At 41.1% G+C, this 19,457-nt stretch overlaps 1 protein-coding gene across 4 annotated transcripts in view; it reads left to right on the plus strand.

Annotated features, from left to right (window-relative positions):
* kcnip4a (potassium voltage-gated channel interacting protein 4a) overlaps positions 1-19,457 on the plus strand; it is a 130,311-nt gene that overhangs the window by 40,931 nt on the left and 69,923 nt on the right. The gene's annotated exons all lie outside the window — the stretch shown is intronic.

Raw genomic sequence — 19,457 nt, forward strand, 5'->3', positions numbered from 1 at the left:
TCTATTCGCTGTGATTCTCCAGAGCCTGCAGAGCTTTTTGTTTTATCTTCTCAGCAGTTAAATCATACCTCCTCCCTTAATTCACGTTTTCATAAAAGTAGCTTATTATAAAGTCAACAGATGACACATGGAGCTTGCATAGGTTGTGTATACATTTATGCCCCGCAAAGCACACTTAAAGAACTGTGAGGATTTCCAGAGTGGGTTTGGATTTGTCTCCTTCGCTGCATCATGATTTACGAGACTGTGCGTGCATGTGGAAGTGTAAAAACACAGGAGGACTAAAGGCAAAGCAGAGAAATCTCACGCAACACACAAAGAGCAGTTTTTGTGTATTTAAGCATCACTGGTTCTGTCAGCTCACTCTCGCAGTCATGCTTTCAGCACCTCAAGAGTTGTATTCAACATTGCCTACAGATCTTTTTACAAGTATTCCTGTTTTCTTGTTTACATCAGTTGTTGTGCATTCAGATCACATAATCTAGTACAAGAGTGGCTGAGAAATAATAATCCTTCTGAAATCCTCCCCAGAAGAAGAAATCGGAGATGTATTCTCCAATTTCTTCTTCAGGGGAGGATTTGAAATGAACACGCGCAGCAGTATTTATCACAACGTCTGCACTGTTTTTTTTTTGTTTGAGGCGCGTGTGCGCGCGCACACACACACACACACACACACACACACACACACACACACACACACACACACACACACACACACCAAGAGCTTTCCTAATAAAAGCGATAGTGAATCAATAGGTTTAACAAGATGAAATCTGGGATTATAGTGGATTACCAGCAGATTACAGGATAAAGATTTCCAGCCGTCGCATAGTCATAATTGCAACTGTTGCACACATCATGAGTCACATTATGCACCAAACTAGCAGGGGTTATTGCTGTCTATCGTTCAGAACTTGTTTTTCTTGTTTGTTCTTGGACTTCATGGTGCACTGTGTTGTTTTTGTTCTGGTGAGCTGCACAGATGACGTGACTCCTCTCGTAGCATATTGACATCCTCGATTTGTGTGGCTCCTCTCTCGTTCTTGTATCAATGGAGCTGCTGTCAAGTCGGTTGTTGATTATCATATTGCGTGGTGCCGAGCCCCAGAGAGGTGCTTTCGTGAACATGCCAATGAATTACCTCACGCTCGTGAACATGAGATTTACAGTATATTTACTACTCATGGCCCCTTCAATATACTGTACAGATTTTAGTTGAGCCAAAGAGAAAATGTCCATCTAGCTGTGGCCTACTTTGTCTTCTACTTGGAGATGGTGAGAACAAGTAGAGTCGCCCCATCAATGGGCTGTCCTATAAAAGAAGTAGATGGCTTCAGCTTTCCAATCACACCAATGAAAATACTGTACAATGTGAGTGATTCCAGGCTTGAAGAAATCCATGCACAGCAACTGCCCAGAGGAGGATGCTGTTGGTTTCCATAGCTACCAGCAAGTCGTTTAGGTCAGATTGCAATTCCCATCTGATGATAACACAATTAGTGTATATTCTGGTGTAATTTCCTTTTGTGTCCTCGAAGCTTTGCCATTTGATGAAATGTAGCGTTGCTTTGTGCTGCTCTGCAGGCCACAGTGTTTGCTTGGGGGGGGGGGGGGGGGGGGCTGGTATTCTTTCTTGTCAGTGTCAGCGCTTCTTAATTATTGATCATGTAAAATATAAGGCTGGACATTATTTCCCTTTGGACTAATTTAATTAATGTAAATTTATGAGGACTTTTTTTTTTTTGATTGACCACATAGTCTGAAGTAATATTAGTATGACTGGTTTATTAGTGAAACGGATGTCATCGGACTAGTTTGAAGCCAGCAGTACTGCAGATTATTCTCCATCATTCAACTCGATAAATTAATCCAAACTGTTGAGGTCCACTGACCTAAGTAGATAATGTCAGCATATAACTATGATGTTGGTGCACAGAACCTATCTTTGACACATATTATATAACTGCAAATGAATTTCTAGAAGATGTATGCCATTATGAAATGCCATTACCAGTCATTTATGTGGGAGTTTCCACTTGGGTGGATCCATTTCTCTATAAACACATCATATTAACTTATTTTACACAGCTTGTGTGCTGCAGATTAATATAAATGGAGTTTGACCAGAGTGAAGCTGGCTTGGCCATATTTGGGGGACCAGGGGAAGAGAATGATGGATGGAGTCAGTTAGCTGACCATGGGATTTGAATTGAGATGTTCATTGTCTCACAGCCTCACAGTCATTGCTTCATTGGTCACTTAGTTGCCAAGGCTAGTGCAAACATATAGTGCAGGTTGAGGGTAATGTGCGTGATGTAACAGAAGACACCTGCGCAGATGTAGCTGTACATCACATATGTGATGCCATGAATGCTTGTCCTCCACACTGGCTTTTTTTTTTTTCTAATATATTACATGTTAAAGTTCCAGTTTTAATATCCTTGTTTACACAGCAGTCATCCTTAACTGTGATATGAAGGTAGAATCCAGAAAAAAAAAATCATTTGATGTCTTCAGTGAACACAGGAAATCATTCATTGATCGAAGCAGAGTGAGTGTACTTCCACACAAAGTGTTTAAGAGAGACAAAAGTCCACCATACCTATTCATGCCACCACTGCAGCCCAGCAGGCCTTGAATTTCTGACTGTAGGGGAAAACAAATCACAGATGTGCAGGTTATAAATCCAAACAGCAATGTCAGCACATGTTCAATCCATTGAAAAGCAGAAACTTATTGGCTGCTCCCACCAGGGGAAATCTTTATCTCCTAACACTGCCGCTGTGAGAGACGAGCAGGCAGAGCGAGCAAGTCCACCAGAGTATCCACCGGGATCATTGACATGTCCTATCACTGGGTTATTTAGTGACACATTTTCAATACCTATTTGTTACATAATTCATACCTTTGGTTGTGCCGAGAGATGCTTTGCACATGGTCTTTTCTGGCTTGTTCAGCTGGCTTGCATTTCAGAAAACAATAAATCTCTCATTTGCTCTGAATCAGAGTGATATTTCTGGGACTTTTTCACCACATCTAAACAGTTCGCTTCTTCCCTGAGTGTCATGCTGTCAGCTTCTGTAACCCATCATCCTTTTCTTCTCATCAGGACAGGCTCACATACTTGTAACTGATTCCAAACATATCATTTGACATCGCCGCACATGTCCTCTCAACCATTTGGAGCAGAGAAAACGTTGCTCTGTGCACTGCCAGAGCGCTGATGAGCCAGCTCGTATTGATTTCAGCAGTTACATTCAGCTCGTCAATGAAGTTGTTTTGAGTTTAGGAGAGATGAATACTTCCTTCGCTCTGTTCTTTATAATGCTGAACAATTGCAGTGTCTGGCTTTCAAATGATTACACATTTGTATTTGTATTGCTAAATCAGCTACAAGGGATCATGTTTATTTCTAAATGTGGTGTTTATTTAATGTATTTTGTATATTTGAGTTCAGTAACCTTGTCTGAAAATCACTAATTGTTCCATAAGCACCTCTCTATTTTTTAAAAGATACAGACCAACCCAAATAATATGCGTTTATGCGAGTCATTCATAAACTGTTATTGAGCGTCTGGTGTTGGCTCATCACCCCATTCTTAAACCGTCAGAGCAGAGAGGCGAGAGACAGGCGGCCGACGCTCACACTCGGCTCCAGTCGGTTGTGGAAAACACCACAGGATGGCTGAAAAGCTGTGGACGATGCTATCCTCTCCCTGATCTGAGAGAACAAAATCTTCCGCTGTGAATTTTTCCCGAAGTACGGCTTAATTAGTTTTCAAAGAGTTATTTTGCTCAAAATCTTTTCAGTGGCTGGTGTCAGGCGCACCACGCTCAAAGACGGCGCTGGTGTACTGCTGTGCACACTGTACGTCCTCCAGTCACCTCACCTGCCTTCGTGATCGGCGTTGAAAATCATCTGCATGCTGAATTTTGGAGTTAATTACAATGTTTGTTGCTTTTTTAGCTAATGAGTGCGTGATTCTAATCAGCTACGCATGTCTGTTTTGATGCTGAACAAATACTGAATGATGCGCTTCGGTGCACTCTCACCTGTACCCGTCCATCTCTGCCACTGTTTATAAAAGTGTTAAGGGCATTCCCTTCAAACATGTCTGAACACTTTGCAGTGACTGTGTGTTTGGGCAGAATAAGAGGCATTTTCAAGTTTGAAGGTGTGAATTATGGGAAGCTTTATTGTAAATTGTGCAGGTCTTTTGTCATTTGTGTGTGCATAAACTTATGGTGTGGATCCTTCATGTACCGATGCACAAGCGGAGAGAAACTCGCATCCTTTCCCCTGCGACTTTCAACAGACTTCTTCAGTTTGGACATGTTGTTGTCCCATTGTCTGAGGTTGTCCCTGGGTCATACCTCCTAAACAGTCGTTGTCCAGTTCATCCCCGAAGTCATGGTCCCCACCAGACGTCTGTCTGTCTGTGTGGAGAAGTTCTGGTTTGAGTTCAAGGTCCTTTGAGACAGTGTAGTCTATAAACTAATTGTGCTATCTCCCTGCAAAATCATTTTCGAAATGAAGCTTTTCATCTGCTGCTTGGAATAATTTGTAGAATATTTATGTTAAATTATTTGAGGCCTCTGTAGTTGTACAGTAATTACAAGTTGAAAGAGTCTTATCTGGTTTCAACGACACTAAAGAATGAAAAAGCTGCTCCACCGCAAAGAAAAAGTCTGTTCATGTGATCTACGTGTTAAGACGATCTGCTCGTCATTCAATCTACGGCCATAAGACAACACGGAGAAAATAAAAGCACTCACTGACTTGTACTTGTGAGCACATGTTTGGGGGCCTGCCCAATGACGCAAGGGCCCGTCTTTGTTTCCCTCTCTGTGGTTTCCTGATGGCTATTAGCAGGTCATGTTCCACCTGTCCCATGAGGACAGCACGTTCAAAGCCCATAATCCCTGACCAAACACTGAATATTTGATACCCGGGTTGGTTTGGCATCATCTCTGTGCAACAGTGTCCTCCGGTCTGAATGGCAAGAGACAAGTCGCTATTCTACGCTGTTGGTTTTGAACTGCTGTGGTTTTGTGTATATTGTAGTTGTGATGTACAAGTGAGCCTTTGCAGTGCGGATGAGTGTATATTCATTTTTTCTAAACAGTGGTAAAACATTCTATATGCAGCTATTTATTATCAGCTAGTGTTTGAAGTCCACGTCTGCATTGATAATAGAAAAGCTAATAACTCTTGTTTGTGAATTAGCTGCCAGCGTTGGTGCCGCTCGTGTAATAATTTGCCAAAGTTTATAGACCTTAACAACCTCCGCAGAGCTCATAGAAATATTAATGCAGAACAAAACTGTCAAGTGCGGGTTCCAATATTTCATTTTATTTCCTTTTTTGTTCAGCAGGTTTTGAGAATCTCTTTTAAAAACACAGAGGTGACCAATAGCGCTGACTCTTTATGCTGTGCAATGGAGCAGTTAATCTGTTGTACATGAACATTTCTTCCATGTTGTTCAGACTGGCAAAACAATAACAGATGGAAAAAGCGCGTTACATAATGTCTCCCTTCACACTCGGTGCGCTGACATGGCATCTGTTTGATTCACCTGACGAGCATCTGGGTGTATGGAGGATGTTGTAGTAATCCACGACACCAAACCGCCCTCTGCCAAGCCTTTTACATAATGGAAAAAGACGAGCAAGTATCAGTGTCATGTGGTAACGGCTTTCTTTTAACCTTGCACCGTGACCTTTCGTCGTGACCCCTATCCCAAGGTTTGCTGCCTTTTGGCGAGCGCAGACGTTTGACCGTGATACGCGTATCCATGTCGGCTTCCTGGCAGCTGACCGTCTCGGTTTCCGCGTCCCTGCCCACGTCTGGTTTCTGGTTTCTGCTGCTGTGTTGCCGTCCAACACCAGAGCAGCACAGATTCTTTAGCTCAGTGGGGCGCGCGCACACATTGCTTGGCTTTGAGTATCATCGGAACTCACTGTTGACATCCTACAGCAGCTTCGGTCCACCCAGATCCTGCTCTGCCTGCCTGGAAATGAGTGAGGGGCTGTCAGGAGCTGTTAAAGTACTGCAAGACAATCTGGCCCAGTGTTACGTAAAACAGGAGAGGGAGAGTGTGCTCACTGACCTGGAAAATGAATGTCACCATCTACTTCAGTCTAAATGTGTGTAATATTCCTTGACCTTGCTATTGTTGAGGCCGGGATTGGAGAGAAGTTTCACATGAATTATTACCAGCTTCAATCATCATTCCTGTTTCCCTCCCACATTGTTTCAGCTCCACACAAGTCCCTGCAAAACACACATTTCAAGGCTGATGTAGTCACGGAAACACCCAGAGAAACTCCTCCGTCCTCCACCAGCCCTGTAATTGCATATACCTTATTAATTACCGCAACTAATTAGGTAGTGATGAGCTTGTCACTAAAATGTCACCGTATTTGAAAAGAGTGATTAAAGTTGTAAGTGGGAAGGGATTTTTGTGTACAGCACGATCTGACATCATCACACCAACAGACTTCTACTGAAATGTGCTTTTTTTTTTTTTTTTTTTGCATTTCCCATCCAAATGAGCCAAGTACAGCCAGCTTCAACTTTTTTGCCAGACAACCCAGCAATTTTTTTTTTTTTTAATTTCTGTGCTCACCCCACTGTGTCGTCAATCTGGTCTGATTCAAATGAACGAGGGGGCTGTGTTTTCCCACGTTCAGGTGTTCTGACTCTAAAATGATGGTTTCTCTGCCTGAATCGATCAGCTCTGTGTCACCGCCGCAACATCCGCCGATCCTTCAGGTGACATTTCTCCACATTTGTCTGTATTTGCATTGTACATTGGCCTGTGGTTATCCCATGACACTGTCAATTTAAATTCACCCATGCTAGTGCAGGTAATCAGTTTTCCCATTTGCACTAATGTTGGTAAACGAGAGTCCTCCTGAGTGGAAGGAATGGCTGAGTTATTTTTAGTTTGATGTGCACGGCTGCGTTACAAGCTCTTGTCTATGAGTGAATAGAGCATGAAATTCAACTCCAATGCTTTGGTATCAGAAAAACAACAACAAACACATAAACAATCTTTGGTACAAAGTTTTCATGATTCGGCTTGATGTCGATGTGAGGACTGACTGTCAGTGGACCAAAGTGAAGTCACAGTAAAGAATTGCCAACACAAAACTGGCCTTTAAGATGTTACGAGGAGTTGTAATTTGTTTGGTGTGGATTAGTTGTCTTTTTTATTGTTGTTATTTCCCCAAAGAGTTGTTTATTACCGAAGGGCTCTTCCTGTCTGCTCTGACTCTCCTCCAAGTGGCCATTACTATTGTTAATTTAAATTAAAAAGTTTTCCCCTCCTCGGCTATCACCTTCCTTTTGCTTTGCCCTTTCTTTGTCCATATTATCCTGCTCGCTGCTTTGCGTCCCCGTTCCTCCTCCCCTGCTCATAATATCTCCCCGCTCGCACTCATAATCACCGAATTTAAGGTACCGTCGAGGCTCTTTGTTTCAAATGTTTCCAACTGTCAGCTGACTTGGCTGTGCTTTCACAAAAAGTGAACCTCCTGCCCCAGACGTTCCGCGATACCAGAGACAATGTCCTCTCCACGCACCGTTAGCTCGCAATTACTGGGACTGCAGCCCTGCTCCAGATCCCCACCAACAAAAGAAAATCAATGCGCCTTTGAGGGTCAGAGTCTGGACTCGAGGGAAACAAGAGGAGCCAAGTATCTTAATACGCGCTCATTTGCGCAGTTACTTTTGCAGTAGCGTCAGTAATGTCTAAGAAAGGGCTGAAAGTGAAAGTCGAATTTCTCATATTGAGCACTACATATTTTATTGAGAGACTTTTATTGCTGCTGTCCCGCAGGAATCTGGGCTTTTGTATTTTTTTTTTTCTTTTTCATCTGTCATTTTCCTCAGGCACTCCGTGGATCCACTGATGAAAATGACTGTTCTCAAATGGTTTCCATGTCCTCTTTGATTGGTTGCAGATTGAAATTTCAAACAGATCAATCTCCCCACACCGAAAGCGGAGGTTTGCGCAAAATGTCAAACGGTTGGATAAACAGAAGAAATGAAAAGGTGGACACGAGGTGGGACGTAAATGACAGACAGTTATTCCCTCAAACTGTATGTTTTGACATTTTCCCCATGCAGCGCTCTCTTTTGGACTCGAGATCAAACTTGTGTTCAGGGCTTCATGTTTCGGTGTAATTATTAATGTTGCTGTCGAGTGCTTTCCCTGCAGTTTTGGACAGGTAATAATAATGTTGTACAAAACCTATTATTTCTTGAAGGGTTTTTGTTTCAGCGACCGAGTTAATGAACTAGACTGTGTCGGGAAAACAATGTGTGTGAGCGTCATATATAAATGCAGGTTGGGTAAGCAGCGTTTTCCTTCTTAATTACCCTCGGGTAGATGAAGTCACTGTGGAGTGAGTCAGCGTCTCACGTTGGTGTGTAAATGACTAAAAGTTTCCAATGAAAGAGGGCATGAGGAGAAAAAAAGAGTGTACACACACGCAATGTACATATACACAGTCCTGTGGAGAGAGTGTGTGCAACTTTCATTATATACCACAATGCAATTGGCATCCGAGACGTACCAGTGTAAAAAGTTAGTGTCGAATTCTGAATGACAATTGTCAAAAAGGTCAGCTTCAGTCAAATGATATATTCCTCGCATACATTTCCTCGTTGTCTTGTTTATTTTTCCGCTTTGGGATTATTTGTCCACACTATAATCAAATTATTTGCATGATTCCAATTTAATTTGAATAGCCGCAGCTGCTCCAGAGGTCAATCGGAGAATATTAACTCGCCTAATCATTTTCTGGTTTTGCAATAAAGACAGCTGAGCTGTGGGTGTTGCAGGGTGCAGGGGATAAAGTGCTATTGTGTGACCAGAATGTTGCTTCCTATCCTCAACACACAATCCCTGATCTCCACTATACAAGGCCCCCAACTACCCCCCACCCCAATCGACTCCCCACACCTCTGTTGTAAACCGGTGTAATCACTCACTCTCCCCGGCGGAGCTCGTCATGGACGGCCATGCAGAAAATGGCGCTCCTTCTCCATCATTCTGCAGACAGATCCACCCCCGGCCCCATTACTTACCTGGCTAACTCTGTGTCAGCGGCAGGCTGGTGTAAACGGGAGGGCTCTCGCCCGCCTAACGTCACTGTTAAGGCATAATAAGGCAGCTAACATACCTCCATTAGAAGAGACAAATTAATTTGATCAATTAACTTGAACGAGGCAAGTAATGCGTTGTAGCGTAATTTCTGTTCGCTTCATTAGTCTTTGTAAGGTGGAAGTAGTAGTAGGATTTAAGTGTGTCTCTGTATGTGTCCTCAAATCTGAGGGAACACATTCTTGAATATGTTGCTTGGATAAAATTAAGAGAATGATGCAGTGTTCAGAATCCACCATTGTCTGTATGGGTGCTTAGGTCAGAACTTGTCTGTTATTTTGAAAGGCGTCTCTGTGTCTGAATCATTGTGAGAGTAACGGGGATGTTTTCATTGAAAAATGCTGTTTACATCTCCAGTGCAATACACCGTAAAAGCCAAATGTCAATTACCATATCTGCTTTTTTAGTTCAACTGCTGGATTTTCTTTCAGTTGTCACTCATTTTAAAACTTATCCAGGCTGTTTTTTTTTGTTTGTTTTTTTTAAAGAGTAGTGACTCATTACATCTCTTTGTAATCAGTTACAGCTCTGACAATCAACATTTGCTCTATTCTTGTCAAAATCCTGCATAGGGTTCCTTCCCCTGCACGCCACTCTGAACGAGCAGCTTTCATCTCAGTCAGACATCTGGCAAATTTGTCTGACCTTAAAACAATAACGCAGCCTCACACATGCTGCATCTTGAATCGTGATTTTTGTCTGCAAGGCTTTCTCAGATCTACAGTCGATGGATACACTTCAACCTGCTGTGTGGAAGAGATTGGACACCCTGATGAATTGGTTGGACTGATTTTGCTGAACAGCAGCTTCAAAGACCACCAGTTGAGTCTTTTGTTGTGTGTGTGTGGTGGCCAAATTTCTAACAGTGCCAGATTGATCAGAATATCTTTAATGATGTGAAAACTCCAGTTCTTGCTGCAGTTTTAGCCACACTTGCCGGTAAGACAACTTTTCACCTTTCCTGTAGGTATGACTCTGCGAAATACAGATTAAATGGTTGCAGCTCGGCGCGTAAACGTAGCGACAAGGAGAGAAGGTGATGTACGACATGCCGAGCAACGGAGCGTCCTCTGTGGAGGCAGGGTGTCATTTAGAATTTCTCTTCAGTCTCCTGCGTTTTCCATGCACTGCTGAAACCATCGCAAATTCAATTTAAATGCAAAGCACAAAGGGAAAGGTATTTGTGTTTGCCATTTTACAGTCCTTCTGCCTCTGCAAGCTCTGAGCTTTGGCTGATACAGCAGAGGTCTATCTCCTCTTGTGCACTGCTTCTCAGATCTGCCTGACCATTGTAGTGCCTCTGACTGGCTGCTTGATCCATGAGATTGGTACCTAATAAGGATGGATCACCCTTTTTACTCTTGTCCCTCCTTTTAGGTTCATTGGTCTATTTTTCCTCCTTCCTCCCCTGTGATTACACCGTGCCCCCAAAGGAAATGTGAACCTTTCGCTCAACCCTGTTTGTCCTGTTTTAACTGATTCTAGTGAGACTTCCACCATACAAACATATCTGAGGTTACACACACCGTCAAATACTGATATTGGATTACTGAGGAAGATTTAGCTCTGTTTATTGTCCTGAGAATGGATTACATGGCTTCAGTGATGGATGCATCGATTGAGTAGCATGATATCGATTCAGGTGTCCTAGAAACCATCTTTGCCGTATACATTTTTAAAGGGGAAAGAACCGCCATGCCCCCAGGGGTAATCTGTATCTTTTAAAAACATTTAACCTTAAGAGGTGCTCATTTGAATGCAATGCCACAGGTTTTCTGCCAGGCCAGTGTATTTTTTTTTTTAATCTCAGGGACAGTTACCTTGTTGCTGTTGATAGATTGCTTTGACCAGGTCACATGAGTTTAGGCCTTGGTCTGTCAGGTTAAACAGCTTAAAGACAAACGGGTAGATATTTGTGGATGGATCTGTGACAGTAACTGTGTCCGGGCATGTTGCTTCACACACTGGTGAGAAAATGAATTGAAGGCCAGTTGGAGTTGTAGATATTTGAGTTTAAAGGCTAATCAGAAGCCAAAATACTGCACAACAGTTTTGTTACCTTTGGCAAGGACTTAACAACTCTTGAAAGTTATTAAAGCAGCAAGATATTTATAAAAAAAAAAAAAAAACGGAATCCACAGCACAGATTGTGTAGCTGAATGTGTTTTCTTCTGCCTGGTGGTTCCAGTCTTGTAGTGCACGGCTAGAAGTTCTTTAGACAGTAAAAGAAAACCTTCCGGTTTGTAGGGGGAGAAAAAAAAGAGTAATCTGAGTTTTGCTAGAGTAAATACAAGCGGAGTCAGTGGAGCGGAGAATAAAAAGCTCAAGTAGAAAATAGAGATGTAGACAAAGCAATATTTGCTTCCTGTATTTCCATTTGTGTCCTTTGTGTATCACTTGATGCCAGGGAATGAGGCAGAAAAAACAATTCTCTGAGGTGCTGGAGAAGCCAACCATTCCTTTGTGCCAATGGTAACAGAGCAAAAGTAATGAAAGTAAAATAATGCTTTTAATACATTTTTAACTTGACAGCTTTTAATACAAGTAAGGAAATATCCATATTTAATGTGAATTGTTCCTTAATACAGCTGCTGACTCGTTTGTTCAGCTTTTGGAGACACATGAAACGAAAGGGACAAGCAAGGTGCACCGTTTGCAGTGCATCATCAAAGAAAAAGGTTTCCTGACTGTCCCCATCTTTGAGATTAAACAGTTTATCTCCAGGCAGAAAGATGGGGACGGTGCCACTGCACAAACTCAGAGCTTTGGCATAAACTGGCCTTCAGGGTCAGATCAACTGCTTTGCTTTATAATCATGTTATATGACTGCGTCTCGTCGCAACTCAGTCAGACGTGGGAGACATGCACAAAAAGATGACTGTGATGATGTTTAACTTTTCTCGGTGTGTTCCGACCTGCATGAAGAACAATGCAGGATGGAAATAAGGGTTTTCCAATTATGTAAAATATCCAAACATTAGTTCATTTACAGTGGACTCACCTTCGCTAGAAAACAGAAACGTTTGAATTTGAGTCGGTGAAAACAGGCATCACAGAATAGACGTGTATATAAAGGAATTCATCATGAAGTTTTTCAAAGGTGATGAGTTTGCTTTCACATTCAAATGACACTTAAGTTGTGAAAATGATTACATAAAAAATAACTCCCGATTTGACAAATACCCTTTTTCACAACTTGCTTTTCTAATTAAAAGTCAAACCAGAAAAAAACTTGGAGTTTTGTTTTAAAGCACGATTCTTCTGATCCTAACCAAGTTTAAAAATACAATCAATTAAGCTTTTCCACCACACTGAGACATGTAATTACATTAGATTCTTGGAAAGAGAATAGTCATCAAACAAACTCCATCACACAACCATTAAGCAGCTTTTTGACAGTTAATGGCTGCATATATGCAGCTAGCTTATTGAAATGCTGCAGAAGATGGATGAGCTTCATGTTGCTATGTTTTATGATACAAAATTAATGTCGTACGGAGCAACTTTATGATTAATTGCATAATTTCAGTGGATACTCATCACTGCGAGCGTGCATGCGCCCACAACGGTTTGTGTAGACTTCCTGATTGGCTCAGCATAAAATAAATATAACCCTGGGTCTGATCTCGCAGAGAGGCCAACATGTGGTCCGCTGTGTTGAAGGCATGCTGCCATTAAAGAGAAATCTATAAGACATTTGAATCAGGTCTCAGCAGTGGGGTACCCAACAAAGTAGCAATTTATTAAACCAAGTCCGTTCCTCATTACCATCACATCACAGCATGTCGTTTTTTTCCATCAGTCTTTAAGATTATATTTCACTTACACGCCTTGTATTACAATTTTCTTTTTTTTTTAATATAGGACATCCTGCCAGAGGCAACTTTGTGACAAATGTCTACATGGCAGAGTATTGCATGCATTTATGCATGTGTCTGCTGTATTAGGTTTTAGACTGGCTGTAATGATGTCAGGTAGGATCTCGTGATTTATTGCGAAACTTCTGGATAAAGTAGAATCACATTTCAATCAAATTAGCATACTTTTAACTTCTCCCACCTCAGATTTCTCTATGAATTTTTATTAGAGTTCTGCTTTAACTCATCGTTGGCTTTCTGATTTAGAGTCTGTCACTTGACTTTGACTGTCTGATGAGCTATGACTTAGTACATAAAAGGCAAATATTGAGTGCCAGTGTTCTCAGAGTATGGCTGCAACTGAAGCAGTGTGCTGATGGAAAGTTTCAACGAAGATAAGGCCCTCATGGGAAAGGTGGATATTGTCTGTTATGCAGGGGTAGCGGTGTGGACTTTCAGCGTGGTACAGGAGCAGGCTGGATTTCTTTGCCATGTTTCACATTGGTATTGTCTGCGTAATCAGACACTCGTGCGTTTTGGTTGGGTATCATGAAAAGGTTTAGTCGCAAGTAACCGGTTTGCTACGAAATCTGTTTTTACTTGACTTTATACTTTACTGCATACTCCTCATTTAAATAGATGTAGAGCTCGGCAGTGTATTGATTTATCGACTGAGATAAGGTACCAGATATCTGTGAACTTTGCTGATAGTCGTGTCATGGTCTTGTTTAAATGTCCTTCCCTGGTTTTGAAAGCTACATTATATGATATTCTGAATTTATTACAAGATGAAATCTGCAATAATAATTTTTTTTTGCCAACTTGGCACAGCACAACAAAGTTTCAACACACCATTTACAAATTAACATCTTATAAGGTTGGTATGACGAACGTGTACACATTAAACGAACACAGCCACATTAGCATTCATTGTTAGTTGTATTTATCCCCACCTCGTAAATGTAATTATAATATTAAGTCTCTTTGACACATCAAAAATTACTTACTCAAACATTATTGATGATTTCAGGGTAAATTCTTGAAAAATATGAAAGATGAATTTGCAAAATTTGGTTTCATTTTTCATTTCAGGATCTTATAGTTCTTATGTAAAACACTTGATTCACTAGGTATTTTTTTTTAAAGAGAAAGTGGTAGCGTTCAAAAACGTAGATCATTAAACGTCCCATATTTTACACTTTTCTGGTGTTTTTATATGCAGTCTTAATATCCATAGGAAGATATTTTGGTGGTTTTAAGTGTCAGAAACCATCTCAGTATAGTTTTATATCTTGTCTCTTAAGTTTCTTCCTGGTGCAGGCTAACAACAGGCTGTTTGTGTCAGTGTCTTAAAGGTGCGTAGATGTCAGTGACCCTCTCTTCTGATTGGCTGACTCTTTTCTGAATCATGCACACTTCAGCCAACCCCAGGTTTTCTTCAGTCTTGTAACAGACAGAATGACCGTTTAGTGTTTTCTTCCACATAGCAAGGTTGGACAGTAGGTCGTGCTGAGGATGTACAAGTGGCATGAGGGTGAGTTTGTGACATCACAATTTACGGAAATCCAAACTGCGCATTTGCTGAATATGGGATGTGAGCTTTTATTTGTGAACTGAGCGTTTTAACACTTTATCAGCATTTATACCAAGACATGCTTTATAATAAAAAAAAAATAAAAAAAATTGAATTTATATGAAATTTGATCTTCAAAATGTTCAGAGATGATTTACAAGATTAAAAGGTGTGTGGAGAGCTTTTGGGAGGAAGTGTCTCTTCTCACCTTGAGAAAGACATAGTGAGGTGAATTAGGCTCCCTAGTGGTAAATCCAACCTTGTCGCAGCAGAGAACGGGCGGTTGAATGTGAACAGCTTTGAATGTGCTCTTCGGGGTTTTTTTTTATAATTTTTTTTCCCTTTCCCTCTAAAGCTTTATCCTTTCATCAGTGAGTGTCATAGAGGCTGTATCTCTTGTAGTATCTGCTGCTGGTTTGTGGAAGTGATGGCGCCAAGCTAAATGATAGTACCTCCAGGTTCATGTTTAATGGAGGACGCCTATTAACACATGAAAAATGGGCCTTGTTCTGTAATGGCTGGCTAAATCCGGAGCCCGAAGCAACCACACAGAAAACGTTGCGAAGAGGGAAGATGCCGTATAAGTGATGATTTCTCCACTAAACATGCTCCACGATATTTTGTGATGGTTTTCAGCGGAGGTGTCTGCGGCGTGTCGTTTTTATTGGAGAACGATGCCAATGTGATTCCATTTAGCTTGAAACAGATGAGCTTGTTATAGATCGTCATGGTGCTGACGTGATATACGAGAGGATAGTATTGGCATGCTGAATGGTACTTTGAGGAGGTTATGCTGATTAAGTGATCTGCTTGGGCAAGTCATAGTGTTAATTCTCTCTGGAACATGGAGAATAACGAACACTAACACAAATCAATAGATCCTCTTGTGCTATTTGTTCAATCTGGAATTTCTCTCCAAAAAATATATTTGTCAAACACATGAAACGTATTTTCCCACAGCCAACAAATACGTTTACTTGGAGAAAGACGATATTTCTATAGCTTCTCTGAACACTAAGCTCTGTAGCAACAAGTGCCTGCAACTCAAACAGAGGGGTCTTGCGCTCAGTCGTCAGTGCCCAGAAACACACAAAATACACCCAACACGGCAAGAAAACGCACACAAACGGAGAAAGCGGAAGCACTCAACTCGTCAAGAGGAGATCACATTTCCCGTCGGGCTCCTTCCCTGCCCCACACTGAGTTCTGAGCCCCGGCCCTCAAGTGACAAGCAGACAAATTGGTCTTGAAGAAGCCCAGAGGCAATCAGAGCACACCACTCACCCACAATTACTTGTCCTTTAAAAAAAAAAAAATGATCAATGTGCTCAGTGAGTTTGAACGGCGCAGACTGGGACATGCTAAAATAGACTCTCTGGTCAGGTTGATAAAACTCTGGAATAATGATGAAGAGGAGGGTTTCAAAGGTAAATTGCTGATTTGAAAAGGCAGTCTGTGCCGTCTGCTTAAAATGTCCTTAAGCCAATTTAGAGTTCGTAAAGGTTCCAGGGTGTAGAAGTTTTTTTCATGACAGGAAACACAAATCACTACGTCATGATGAGCAGGTTAGCTTAATTTGGGCTGTCAGGCAATTAAATTCCACGATAAATATAGTTTTGATCCTAAGAGGAGGAACATAACTTTCCTGCAGTCTCACTCTGTAGTCACCTCACATGCTGCTGTTCTGATTGCCTACCGATGTTTTATAACCTATGCTAATACTGATTGCCCCTGCTTTGCAAGTCTGATCAGTCAACCATAGTGTTATAATGGCTATCAAAATAAGGCACTGAAAGTTGATTTATATTAGTGTTTATTTTTGTAAACGTACAGCACACTCGCGCATGCTTGTTGACCTCAGTATTTGTATGATGTTTTTATGCTATCCATGTATGCATTTGTTTGTGAGCAGCTGACATTGAGCGAGTTATTCCCAACCCAAAACTGTCAGGACTTTTCTTCCCTCGCTGGCGGTCACTACAGACTTTAGAGTGCCTTTCTCTGGGATTAAGAGTGGGCTGCTGCAGACTCTGCTTTCACAGAGCAGTGCAAAAAAAAAAAAATACTTGTACATTTCTAGGGGACTTGTGCATGTGTGGGTTGCATCTGTCTGCCATCATCAGCCCAAGAAAAAGATGCAATGGATACAGTACGTTCTACGACATTTAGTTCAAAGGTGTTTAAAAGTGATGCATTCAAACAGTCAGTCAGGTCATATCTGTCATCACATTATATTAACTTTACTGTACTCGCATTTTTTGGGGGTTTTCCAAAAGTTGTGAATGGTACCTGGTACTATTTTTAGTATCACCTCCATCAAGGTTGCAAGAGAGCTGACACCGATACTAAAAGGTGATGTGAAAACACTGCAGACTACTGATTGGTCAGAGAGATTCGTCACAATCCCTGCGTTACTGTGTGCACAACTCAGGGCATCCTGACCCACTGTTAACTAGCCAAGCTACTACAGGGACCAAACTTTTCAAATTCACTGGACGAAGTAATGAGGCTGCATTGAAGTACCTGGTACCAATAGAGTGGAGTAGAGCTGATGCCGAGTGTGGACAAGACGCTTTAGTTTCCTCACCCTGCTGTTAAGTTGAGCCCATACTGTACTTGCGTTGTTAGATTTATTCTATATGGGATCAGTGAGAATGCCTCTGTTGATTTCTTATTCATGACCTCGGCATGCCTCCTCTCATCTAACCCTGAGCCTTGTACACCATCTTCTGCATGCAAAACACTCAGGATTTAGATTAACTATCAACACAGTTGTGTTCTCATAATTTTTTCACAAGTTGCCCATCTTTTCTATCTGTTGTTTTATATAAACAGACTTATTACTTACATAAGGGAAACTTGGCCCTCACCTTTTTCCACCTTCTGTTGCACATCTCTGATGATTTGTGTTAGAACCAGGATTTTATTGGTTTTAAATTCAATTCCCCACTTCTAGCAAACGATAGAATGTGAATAATTGATGAGAAAGTCATGTCTGAGGGCAAGAATAAAAAGACTGAGCTTAAAGGTTTACAATCCTGCAGGCGTTAAAGCAGCTCTTGCTATGAAGGATCTTTTTAGAGGTGGGAATTTGGTGTAAATCCATGTTTATTAAGGGAAAAGGCTGGCTCTGTTGAAACTCAACTGTTAAAGCTGATTCTCTTCTAGAGAAACCCAAAACTGTGCCCTCAAATGTGGGTGTAAATTGGGTTTAAATGAGGAAAACGTCAGCCAATTGGGCTTTTTTTGTTTTGTTTTACCGCTAAACGTAAATAAACTAAAACGAAAAAAGCTGAATACTTTAAAAGATTAAAGTAATCTCAATTTATTTTCAGTAGTTGATTGAATGCTGTGAGAAATGATGATCTAATTTCATGCACCCTTCTTATAAATTCTAACTAAGTTTTGCATTTGCTTTATGAATCGTCTTGCATAGTTGTTCAGCCACAGGCAGAGCTGCACCCACAGACGCTTACTGTATAAACTGTTTCTATCCAGCTAGAAATCTGTGTGTATATTTCTTTATGTTTGCTCACAATGTTCGTTAAGACTTTAAAACATCCCAACTAAAAAGTTGTACTCTCGCATAATCGGTGCATGTTGTTCCATAAGATGAAAATCATTCAATCAAGCTAAACTGCCTGCCAGACAAATCAAGTTATATCTGTTCAGATGTTCTCGTGAATTTGGTCAATTTCTGTTGCCGAGCTATGAAGATGGGGAAATTAATTTAATTGATTGTCTATTGACCCCGAGCTCAGATCCAGAGCAGCTCTGTGACGCCACAGCTTGACCATGTAATGGGATTTTATGATGCCTGCCGAGCCTGCACTGTTTGATCCAGACGTTAACCCTTTTTTTTTTTTTTTTTTTTTTTTTTTTTTTAGCAAAGGCAGCGAGTGATCATGAAACACTGACGTCTGTTCAGAACGGGAGTTGCTGTGTTGTTTTGTGGATGTCAGGATTATTGCACGGCGTCACTAATGCTGGTAGGGATTCAGTTATTGCCTCAAGGATACTTCAGCGATTCAGACACCTGCCAAAACAGTGATTCCCCTGGTTAAAGGACTGTCTGCGTATGGCTGTAATATACGAGAAGAACATGATCAAACTTGTGACAATTTAATTTGCTGTTGAAGTGCTGTCAAACTTTGCTGCCAGCAAATGTCTGTAAACTCGGTGTCACTCCAGGTGTGTGTGTTTCTCCCTGACACCCCACACCAGAAAGGTGGGGCTGTGGTTTAGGGATGAAATATGAGGAGACACTTTATCTTGGTTGTAAACCTGTCCGCTTATGTAAATACACGAATTCCTGACGAAACTCGGCACAACCATCTCAAAATAATGAATCCTGGAAGCGAACAGGACAGTTTCACACGATGATGGTTTATCAGGGGTAGTGAACAAAGTTGTGCAAATGTATGCACTTCAGCTCATCAAAGTACGCAAAGTGTGGTGATTAAAGTCAGTGTAATACTTAGCCATTTTCCCCTCAGACTTATGTTTGCAGTCTATCTGATGCATTTGGTGATTTTTTTTAAATTTTTTTTTTATGTACTGTATATATCAAAAAAAAATACCAAAATATTGTTGCTGATAGCTTTTCAGATAGTACAGATTTGCTGCTGTTTTATTGTCAATTTCATTGTAATTAAACATAGCTTTAATTTCTTCTGACAAAACAAGCCATATTAAACTCTTTTTTTGGAAGGGCTCTGGAAGATTGTGAAGTACACATGTTAGTATTGTTTGATATTAACGGACTAGACGATTAATAGATTAATTGAAAAACGGATTAACAGACCACTGGATGATGAAATCAGTTGCCGCTTTAATTTGGATTATGCCGAG

This window comes from Embiotoca jacksoni, unplaced genomic scaffold (genome assembly GCF_022577435.1).
Source record: "Embiotoca jacksoni isolate LCO1_2020_lvr unplaced genomic scaffold, fEmbJac1.0.p SCAF_49, whole genome shotgun sequence".
NCBI lineage: Eukaryota > Metazoa > Chordata > Actinopteri > Embiotocidae > Embiotoca > Embiotoca jacksoni.